The sequence below is a fragment of the Oxyura jamaicensis genome, chromosome 3, assembly GCF_011077185.1.
Source record: "Oxyura jamaicensis isolate SHBP4307 breed ruddy duck chromosome 3, BPBGC_Ojam_1.0, whole genome shotgun sequence".
NCBI lineage: Eukaryota > Metazoa > Chordata > Aves > Anseriformes > Anatidae > Oxyura > Oxyura jamaicensis.
In genome coordinates, this window is record NC_048895.1 from 82,407,046 (window position 1) to 82,416,573 (window position 9,528).

Consider the following 9,528-nt stretch of genomic DNA (forward strand, 5'->3'; position numbering starts at 1 on the left):
TTGTAGCTCATGCGGAAAGCACTGGAGAGCACTGAGTGATGCAGGAGCTGCAGCCTCCTGCTCGGGGCTGCCATGGCTATGCTCACTGTACATGGATGATTTCTCCCCCAAATCCACCCCAGCAATGGATGTAAGCTAGCTGTAGGAAGTCAGCTAGCACACCGAAGGCAAAATGATTTAAATAATCCTCTCCCATTTATGCAATTTAAAATTCAATACAATAAAAATGATAATTAGCATTTGGTTCAATCTGAGAGCAAAATGCCCTACTGCAATGGAGAGGCAGAGTTCCTGAACCACAGCCATTAATAACATCAATACCAATTAGGCTCTCTAGGGGACAGTCTGATATAGGTATCATAAGTAATAGCTGTGGAGAGAAAACAAGACTGGTAATGCAATTACTGCTCAGATACACAGTAAATGCTTTGCAATCTTCTAAATTCTGTAGGGCTTAAATACACCCTGAAGATCAGAATTAAGTGTTGGGGAGAGAAAAGCTGCAGAGCAAGGGGGGAGTAAAGACACAGTGTGTCATTAAACAGTGGTTAGAGTATTAAAAGCAGATGAGCTGCTTTCTCTGCAGCTCTCAGAGCTTAGAAAATCATCTAGTGAATCACATTGTATCTGATCAGAATGCAGATCAAAAAGCTGCATATCATGTAGGGGATGAAAGGGAATTTGATTTACGGATCCTTCACAAGGGGAAGATGAAGATGAAATAGCAGTGAGTATTTGGGTGTGTCAGTAAATGTGGCAGGCACTCATGGGTGTGCAGTGCAGTAGACAGCCCCAAACATTGGCACAGTCGTAGGGAGTCTCTGTGTGAAAGCCTTCAGAAGAAGATCTCATGTGAGGCTCAGATTTTCTCCATAGGCTTAGGAGGTTTGAAAGCACAAGCTCCTTGCTCACTCTGTGTATGTAAAAAAAGAGAAAGAAAGAAAGAAAGAAAGAAAGAAAGAAAGAAAGAAAGAAGGAAAGAAAGAAAGAAAGAAAGAAAGAAAGAAAGAAAGAAAGAAAGAAAGAAAGAGAACAAGAAAGAACAGAAATAAGTTTTCAGCTGGCATAGGTTTCTTTTTCATTTATTTTTTAAAAAAAGTAAAATGAGAGAATGTAAAATGTTATCTACTAAATTTAAACATTTTCAAGTGTATGGGCCTGGAGATCTCACACCAAAATCTGGAAGAAAATATACAAGGAGATCTTGTAACCACATTGAAATATATCAATGTATTCATTTGTGATATAAAAACAAGGGGAATATATATATGTGACAAACAAAGGATTTGTTCTAACATTTACAAATGGAAGATGCAGTCAATGAAGAAGAAGAAAAAAGTCTATTTCTGTACGTTTCCAGTACTCTGGAAGTGAACAAATCCAAGGAGAAGGAAGTGGAAAAGGGAAGCAAGGGGGAGGAGGGAAATCACGGTGCTTGACCACTTCAGCAGCTGCAAAGAGAAGTGATTGTCATGCACCCTGGGGGTGTCCTGAGAGTGCAGAAGCAAACCTGCCCCACCAGCACTATGTCTAGGAGAGCTCCCGCAGTGCACAGCCCTTGAGAAGAGACCCAGAAATCATCCAGAGGTTAGCAAAAATCCTAGAGGTGGTGGAAGCTGGGAGGTGGCTTGATAACCTCACATGGAGAAGCTGTTTAACCACTGGGGTGGTTTCATCCTTGTAAATAGGAGCAAAATATGGTCCAGGAATTATGAACTGAGCTTAGATAAAATTAATCTTTCTTCTTACAGAAAGAGAACAGGATGATTAAACACTTTACCCAGGAAAGTAACAGAGGCTGTTCATGTGCTTTCATGTGAGTTATCTGTCTCCATCCCACCTGTGGTTACAGTAGAGAAAGCTCTGGAGAAAGTGCATGTGCCTCTGTGTGCATGCATGTTTGAAATCAGGAGCACACCCCACACATCCACTGGAGGGCTTCTATACGGAAAAGGAAACTTGCTGTTGTGCTCTTAATGCTTATAAATTATGCAGCTCTGCAACAGGACAATTATTATAATCAAATCTCATGCTTCAAGGCTTCAAGGTCAGAAAAAAAAATAACACCCTTCACACCACCAACAGCATATGCTCCAAATCCTTCTAGTACCCCATGGACACTTCTCATTCTCCACATACTCAGACATGCTGGGGACCTTGGGAACTTCCTACCTGCATGTGCATGTGGTCATATGAGCCCACCCCCAGTGGTGATAAGTTCTGGAAAACTGGTAACATTCATCTTGTCTAAAAGGCATTAATTTGATATTTGGTGTCCTGGGATCTGCAGGAAGGCAGAAGTATTTATCTGTTGCTCTGCTTTGGGTTTAACTTCTGTAAAGGTGACGATAGAAGATAAATTCCAAATGGAAGATGAAAATGTTCTGCCTTGTTTGTATGAAATTAATTCAGAGGGGTCATTGGTAATGCAGAAAAGCAAACCAAAACCAAACAAACTGACAACTGAATGGCTAAAACAAATGGAAGGACAGATGAAGTTCAGAAAGAGCTATAAAATAAAACTGCAGTTATATTATGAAACAAACAGAAAGAAGGAATGTAAATGTCTGTTTAATTCCAGCACATCTGTCTAAGTGTAGTGGCCAGTCCACTTATCCCAGTTCTCCTTTCTGTTTTCTTGTAGCTGGCTGACAAGCAACATTTCTCTCTGTTGGTCTGTAATGGAGAAATGTACTTTAAGGAAGAAAAAATATGAATTACAGAAATCTTGTGAGCATGGAATACTGTTGGTACTTGGGCATTTTGCAGTAGCCATGTATGACCAGTAGCAAATACACTAGAAGAAGGATACCCAGAACATCTTACTTTGTGCAAAGTGAGAGAAGCTGTGATATCTGACCATGAATATCAGTTTATCTATCTTAACATATAATTGATAAACCTGCTTAAATGGATACTAGTGTTAGTCAGAAGGCTTGAGACTACATCAGCTTTGCCACCACCACCTGGTCAAAGGAAACTGATGTCAAGGATAGGAAATGTCTAACCAACAAGAGATATTAACCCTGATTTATTTAACTAGACAAAACTTCTCAAATTGCATTTTACTGCAGTGTTGAGATGAGTTGAACATAAGCAGAACATGAACCAGAACAATGAGACAGATTCCTTGAAGCTGCAGGTGTAAATAAATTATCATTTACGTTTCCCCTGTACATCTGCCAGCCGGGCTGCTCCAGCAGCAAGAAGCTCTGCTCGTGGTTGTTTGGTGCCATCTACGGCCAGATACTGAAACTCGTTCACGTATCCTGGGATCATTTGAGGAAGGCAAGCATACAGATCTGTTTTAATGAGATCAGCAACTACACTGATATAAAATATACAAGTGGATATAATATAAAAATATATGCAGATAATAACCCATCAATTTTTTGGTAGCTGTTGGACACCACTAATAAGGTCTTAGAGGCTACTAGTATTTTATGAATTTACTAAACATTTTTCAGATTGGTCTTTGTAGTCAAAGCACAGTATATTAATTTGAGGAATGGAATCAGAAAATGTTACTGAAGAAAAGGAAACGTTTTAAAGGGTGAAAATACACATTTATTTTTCTACATGAATGATATTTTAATTACAGACATCAGTTGCTATGTCATTCCAGTTCTACCTTCCTTGAATCCTCAAGGACAAACACCAGTCAGTGCCACTGCCAGAAATTATCCTGTTGGTTCAGAAGGATGCACTCTGCCTCTGCCTTCACAAAGCTGTCTCTCAGACTTCAAAACTACCGAGCGGCTAAGCAGAGGCCCTGGCAGCCTTGTTCATCCTCAGCCTTGTTCAGCGTCTGTGTTTCCAAGCGATCTCAGCACTGAATCCATCCCAGCAGAGGCTCTGGTGGAGAAGGCAGCCAGTGGCATCAGCAAGGGCAGGAACATGAACCTGTCACTGCCTGGAAGGCCTCCCAGTCCCTAGACAGAAGCCCGTGTCTCCTCTCTCCTCCCTTTCAGCTCAGTCCCACTGTTTGTCTCTGGGTTTGTGGGTGGCTGTGAGGCCTCCTGAAGTATCCCTGAAGAAACTTCGGGCACAAGGACCAGTTCTGGGTAAGCATAAACAGCCTCTTGAAATGAGTCTCTCCTAGATGATCTGTGGGGAAGGATGCAAACTCCTGCACTTAGGTATCTGTATGCCTAGGCCTATACATGGGCCAAACATCCAAACTCCCACTACGCCTGAGAGAGAGCAGGAGTGGGACGCAGTGCCCACCTGCAGGCATCTTGTGCCATCCACGATTACCTCTTGTATCCAACTCATCCATCTCAGGACCTGCAGGAGACCCAGGTCCTTCTGCAGCAGGAGCTGGCAGCCCACAGGGACATCCAAGAGATGTTCAAAAGGCTCTAGAAACCAGCACGTGGGCAATGGTAGACACTTAAATTCAGGTGTGCTGACCTGGAATTGAATCCCACTGAGTGCACTGTTGTCTCTTCACAGCTCCTGACAACATGAGACCATCTGGCATGGTCTCTGCATAAAACAGACCTCAGAATTTCCTCCAATTACTCATAATATTGCACCAATAATTTCTACTGGCATAATTAGCGGCTGCAGTTCCAGTTAGTTTAGGATGTGGGGTTTAAATTTAAAAGAAGAAAGATAAGTGGATATTTGAATAGCCAAGTGACTATTAAATTGCCCACATATCCATACCTCTAGTTCTAGCCATCTCATGCAGTGCATCTCCTGAAAACTTCAGGGAGATTTCCTGTGCAATACTTGAGTGATGCAGTTGTGCGTACGTATGTGTCTCTGTGAGCCAGAGAAAGGGGATGGGAGGTACGTTCCCATGCTTTGACTAGGATCAACTGTCTTACATTGATAATAATGATACTGTAGGCTATATAAGAGACAGAATTTTATTAATCAGGATTTTGAAGGCTCAGAATTTGAAAGACACTCTCTATTTGTGATGTTTACTTCACCAGTTGGCCATAAATTGCTTTAAAAAAATAAATAAATAAAATAATAACTAGAAAGAGATATGGCTACCAAGAATTCAAGAGATATTACCACCAAGAATTCCAGCATCTGTAGGAACCAAATGTTATGGACCAGTGCTAATTATCTAGGCTGTTTAAGAGACATATATATAACAGAAAGGGATATATGGAGTTGGGGAGAAAAAAAGGGGGGGGGGGGGGGACGGACAGACGAGTAATCTTGTCATATAAAATTTTAAAGAACATTAAACAGGAAATAAAGCCAACTGTGAATATACTAAAAGTAGGAGCAAGAAGATCAGTGGAAGAGAGGGTTTAGTGTGATTAAGCTGTCAAATGACAGAAATATTGTAGCACTGTGACCTGTTCTTCTCAAGGTGAGTAAATGAAACATTACAGCAGTACTTATACAGAGTTTTGATGTCTTTTCTAATATTGAAAGTACAGGAAATAGGCTTGAATACAGCACTGTCAAGAGTGTCTGAATTTTGTCAGTAATAGTAAAACTATCCCCTATTATTCTAATAATCATAGCAATTTCTGAAGAGAACTTTTACTCAAGTATACTCTTATTTTCCAGTTTAAGCTGGAGGCAGAAGGCTGGACTGAGATCTTTCTGACATGCTATCATTTTCCTCCTGCCTGACAAAAAGAAAAAAAAAAATAGGAAAAAAAAAAAAGGAAAAAAGGAGCAATGAACTTCAGTAGTGCATATGACTGTGTTGGTATGGAGGAACTGGCATTGTCATTGCCTTAGGAATGGTGTATAAAAATGTTGAAGAAGCATCTGGCTTTGGAAAATCAAGCTGATCAGTAGATAGTCAAAGAAATAATGTTTTAAACTTTACAATTGCAATTACTTTAAAGGTAATAAACATCACAGTCAACCTCATCAACTCACATTCTGAAATGATGAATTTAGTCTTCTCCAGATGACAGGGTTCTAATAGCTGGTGCTGACAAGTACATTTATTTCAATGGGTTGGAAAATCTTTGTTTTTGGATAAGGAGATGAAGAGACATTGAGACCAAGTGAATCCTTTAGATCATAAATTATGGCAGAAACAATCAAAAAGAGTTTATAATTTGTCTTTTGAACAAGGGTATCCAATCTGGGACCTGTAGCTCTAGTAGAGACTCAGTAGATTGCACAATGATGTAATGTCCTTAGCACTTTCATGGTATTGCTTTTAATGTAGTCTACCCTCATTTTTGCCCTTTTCACACAAGAGAACTATAAGAAGAGGAAGGAGGGGTTTTCATACGGCCGGCTGTCTAGTCTTCCTACACTCTGTCTTTGCTCAGCTGAATTTGACAGACTCCTGCATAGGTCATCCCTGAAGAGAAGACAAACTTAGGTGCCGTGGACCATCTCCTAATGGCTCCTGTCTCCCTAGAAAGACCAATGGGACCAAGTTCTGTGTTTAGATGGGTAAGACAGAGGGACATTCACATAAGCTCTGTTCCAGAATCAGGTTGTTAAAAATTCAGTTTGGAATTTAAAGGATTTTCTGAACAAGAATGGCATGTGCCAGGAAGGATTGACTAATCTGGAACCCACTCATTCATGATTTTTTTTTCTCTCTCCATGCTCACAGGAGGAAGTGGTATATTCAAAGAGCTGAAATATAAAATCGATCATTATTGTTTTGCTATTCTAATGGCTTTGTTGTACTTATTTTCTATCAAAGATATTTTAAATATTTGATGTTGAAATCCCTTTGGAGGATACTTTACTTCATGGACTTTTTAATCAACTGTACATTTGTGGTTTTACCTGTGGGTGCAGTATTATCCTAATACTCATGATACTCATTGCACAATGTTTGTACCTTAGCTGGACTGCTTGCATTTCATGATAAGATGCCTCAAAATGCAAATCTAAATGAAAACAGGAGAATTAAATGTATGCTTTCAATAACTGTAGTCTTATCAGAGGATTTGCTGTACTTGACCTTTAAACCCAGAATGTCAGTTATTATAGCAAACGTTCAAACTCTTCTTAAACATGAAAGAGGTTAAATAGCTGATCAGCCTTTTGTGTACAGGGTATATTGCAGAGGTAGAAAGGAAAAACATCCGCAGATTTGTACATTTGAACATGTCTTTATTAAAAGAAACTAGCACATAGCCAGCAGCTTCACTTCTGGCAAGGCATTTAAATGCAGCTTTACAAATAAGCCAGTTTCTGAAGTTGAAGCAATAGGCAACCCCGCTGAAGCAGAAGAATCTATCTTTTCACTTGGCTCATTGACAGAGATACAGTCATCTCCGAAACCCAGAATTATCCACTGCTGTTAATCCTGCTTCCCTTCACTGAGAATGCAGATGACCTTCAATTTGCCCCATCTCTGACAACTTTGTTTGCCTTCAATTACCAAAATTGCATCCATTCCTTCACTGAAATCTGGATCGCTAGGATCTCCCCTCTCATCCGCTGCTTTGCAAAGCCTGTGATGCAGCCCTGGTTCATGCAGTACCCAGGGTTACATCCCAGAAGTGGTCTATTATTAGAACTGACCACACAGATGTGCTTCAGCTGCAATTCACTATGCAGCTGAAATGCAGAAAATACTCATACTAAAAAGAAAAATGATTTCAATTTACTTCATTTCTGCTTCCTCTTGGCAGCTTTACTCCAATGTATGGCACGTCACTCTGCCTCCATTCATTTGAGCAGAGGTAATTAATACCTTTTTCATTATTAAAGCCTTGGGAACGGGAGATGAAATCCTGTCTTTATTGAAGTCAATGGCAGAACTCCCCTGAACTTCAGTTCCTTGAGTATCAGGCCAAAAGGGATCATTAGATAGTCCTGTATATTGTTGATATTGAAGTTGTGTTGGACTACTGCCTATCCTCCAGATGGCATCCAAGCTGTGAATCCAAAGGGACAGAAAATCCACCACTGTCCTTGGTGGTGATATGTTCCCATGATCTGTTACCATCCCACTAAAAAGTCCTACATTTTATTCTATTAAGCTTGCCCAGTTTAAAATTCCAGACACTGATTGTTTGTTATAGTTTTCCTTTTCACATTAAAGAGACTTATCCTACCTGTCCCGTTTGTGAAGATGCTGATTCACTGTAATTGAAGCTCTTTTAAAAACTCTTCAACTACTCCAAATACTGATGACAATTTCTGACCCTTTGCTAGAAATTATTTTGTTTCTGTGTCTATTGCCTGCATTTTTTTTCATTCTCCAATATAATTTAAAAGTGTTTACAAAGGACTCTGGGTTTTATTTAAATATTCATCTCACCAGCTCCACCTACAGCATTCTCTTCCCACACTTGTTACAACCCCATCCAAGCATACCACATGTGGTGCTGGTTTCTCATGTTTAGTTGCTTGTCTGCTGTGGTCTTTTCTTGCTTTCCTGAACACTTCTCTCGTGGTTAGACAGAGTTTGAACATTTTTTTCTCAGATGTATCAGACTATGGCTGCATTAAAATACATTTTGGTGCAGTTAACCAAATATTTCAGGTCACTGTGTATGACAGCCCAATCATTATCTACCATATGGTCAGTCCTTGTCCTCTGCAGACCAGGAGTGGCACAGGTTAGTTGCAGATGACAGGGAGTATTGCATATCCTGCATCCCAGCCATGCATCCCATGTAGAGCCTCATTAGAAACACTCACATTTGATAGCAATCCCTGAGGACAACAATTCTGAAATGCTCCATTTATCTTGTTCTCATTCCTGTTTAAATATTCTTTATTGGTATTCCATGCTGCTTATACTCAGAATGCCAGCCAAATGCCCTTACAAAAGTCAGACAGTCAAATGTCCTTACAAGGGTAACAATCACATAGCTATATTTATCAACAAGTTACAGTTCCACAGAAAAAATGGATATATGGGGTCAAGATCCTGTATGCAAAGCTCCTATGGGGCTGATGAAGCGAAGGCTATAGAATGAAATGGAAAAGGTAAAGAATTTGCAAGAAACAGGATGTTAAATACATAAAAGTACAGCAAAATGTTATTTTGACTCAGAGTCATCCCTGTCAAAGACAAGCTGTATGCAGTTTCTCGGTATTTTGGATAAATACAATTCTGAAGCCAGGAAGTGATGCTGGACATCAGCCATCAGAGCTTTGATACTTCATTGTCATGGCCAGGTTAAGGATAAATAATGATATTAATAAAGATAAATAGTACAGCAGGCAAAGAATTTATGAAGACTTATCTTTTAATAAAATTATACCATAATTTATATCTCATAACATCACTTTTTTTCACACTCCTACTGCAACATGCTATTACATAATGCTTCATACTTTCATATCACATTCCACCTGAGAATCTGATGCTCTACCAAGCTTAATGAGTTGAGATTCACAAAAGTGCCCTGAAGCAGACCTTGTACTAGTCCCAAACTTAAGATGATGAAAAGGAATGACAGAAAGGATAGGGAATGCCCAAGGTCACTAAGAAAGTCTATGGCAGAACTGATTCTGGAACTAAATTTCCAACTTCCTTGCCCTGGGTTTTCACCAGAAGACTGTTCCTATACAGAGCATAAGTTTGAAAAAAAAAAAAAAAAAAAAAAAAAAAAA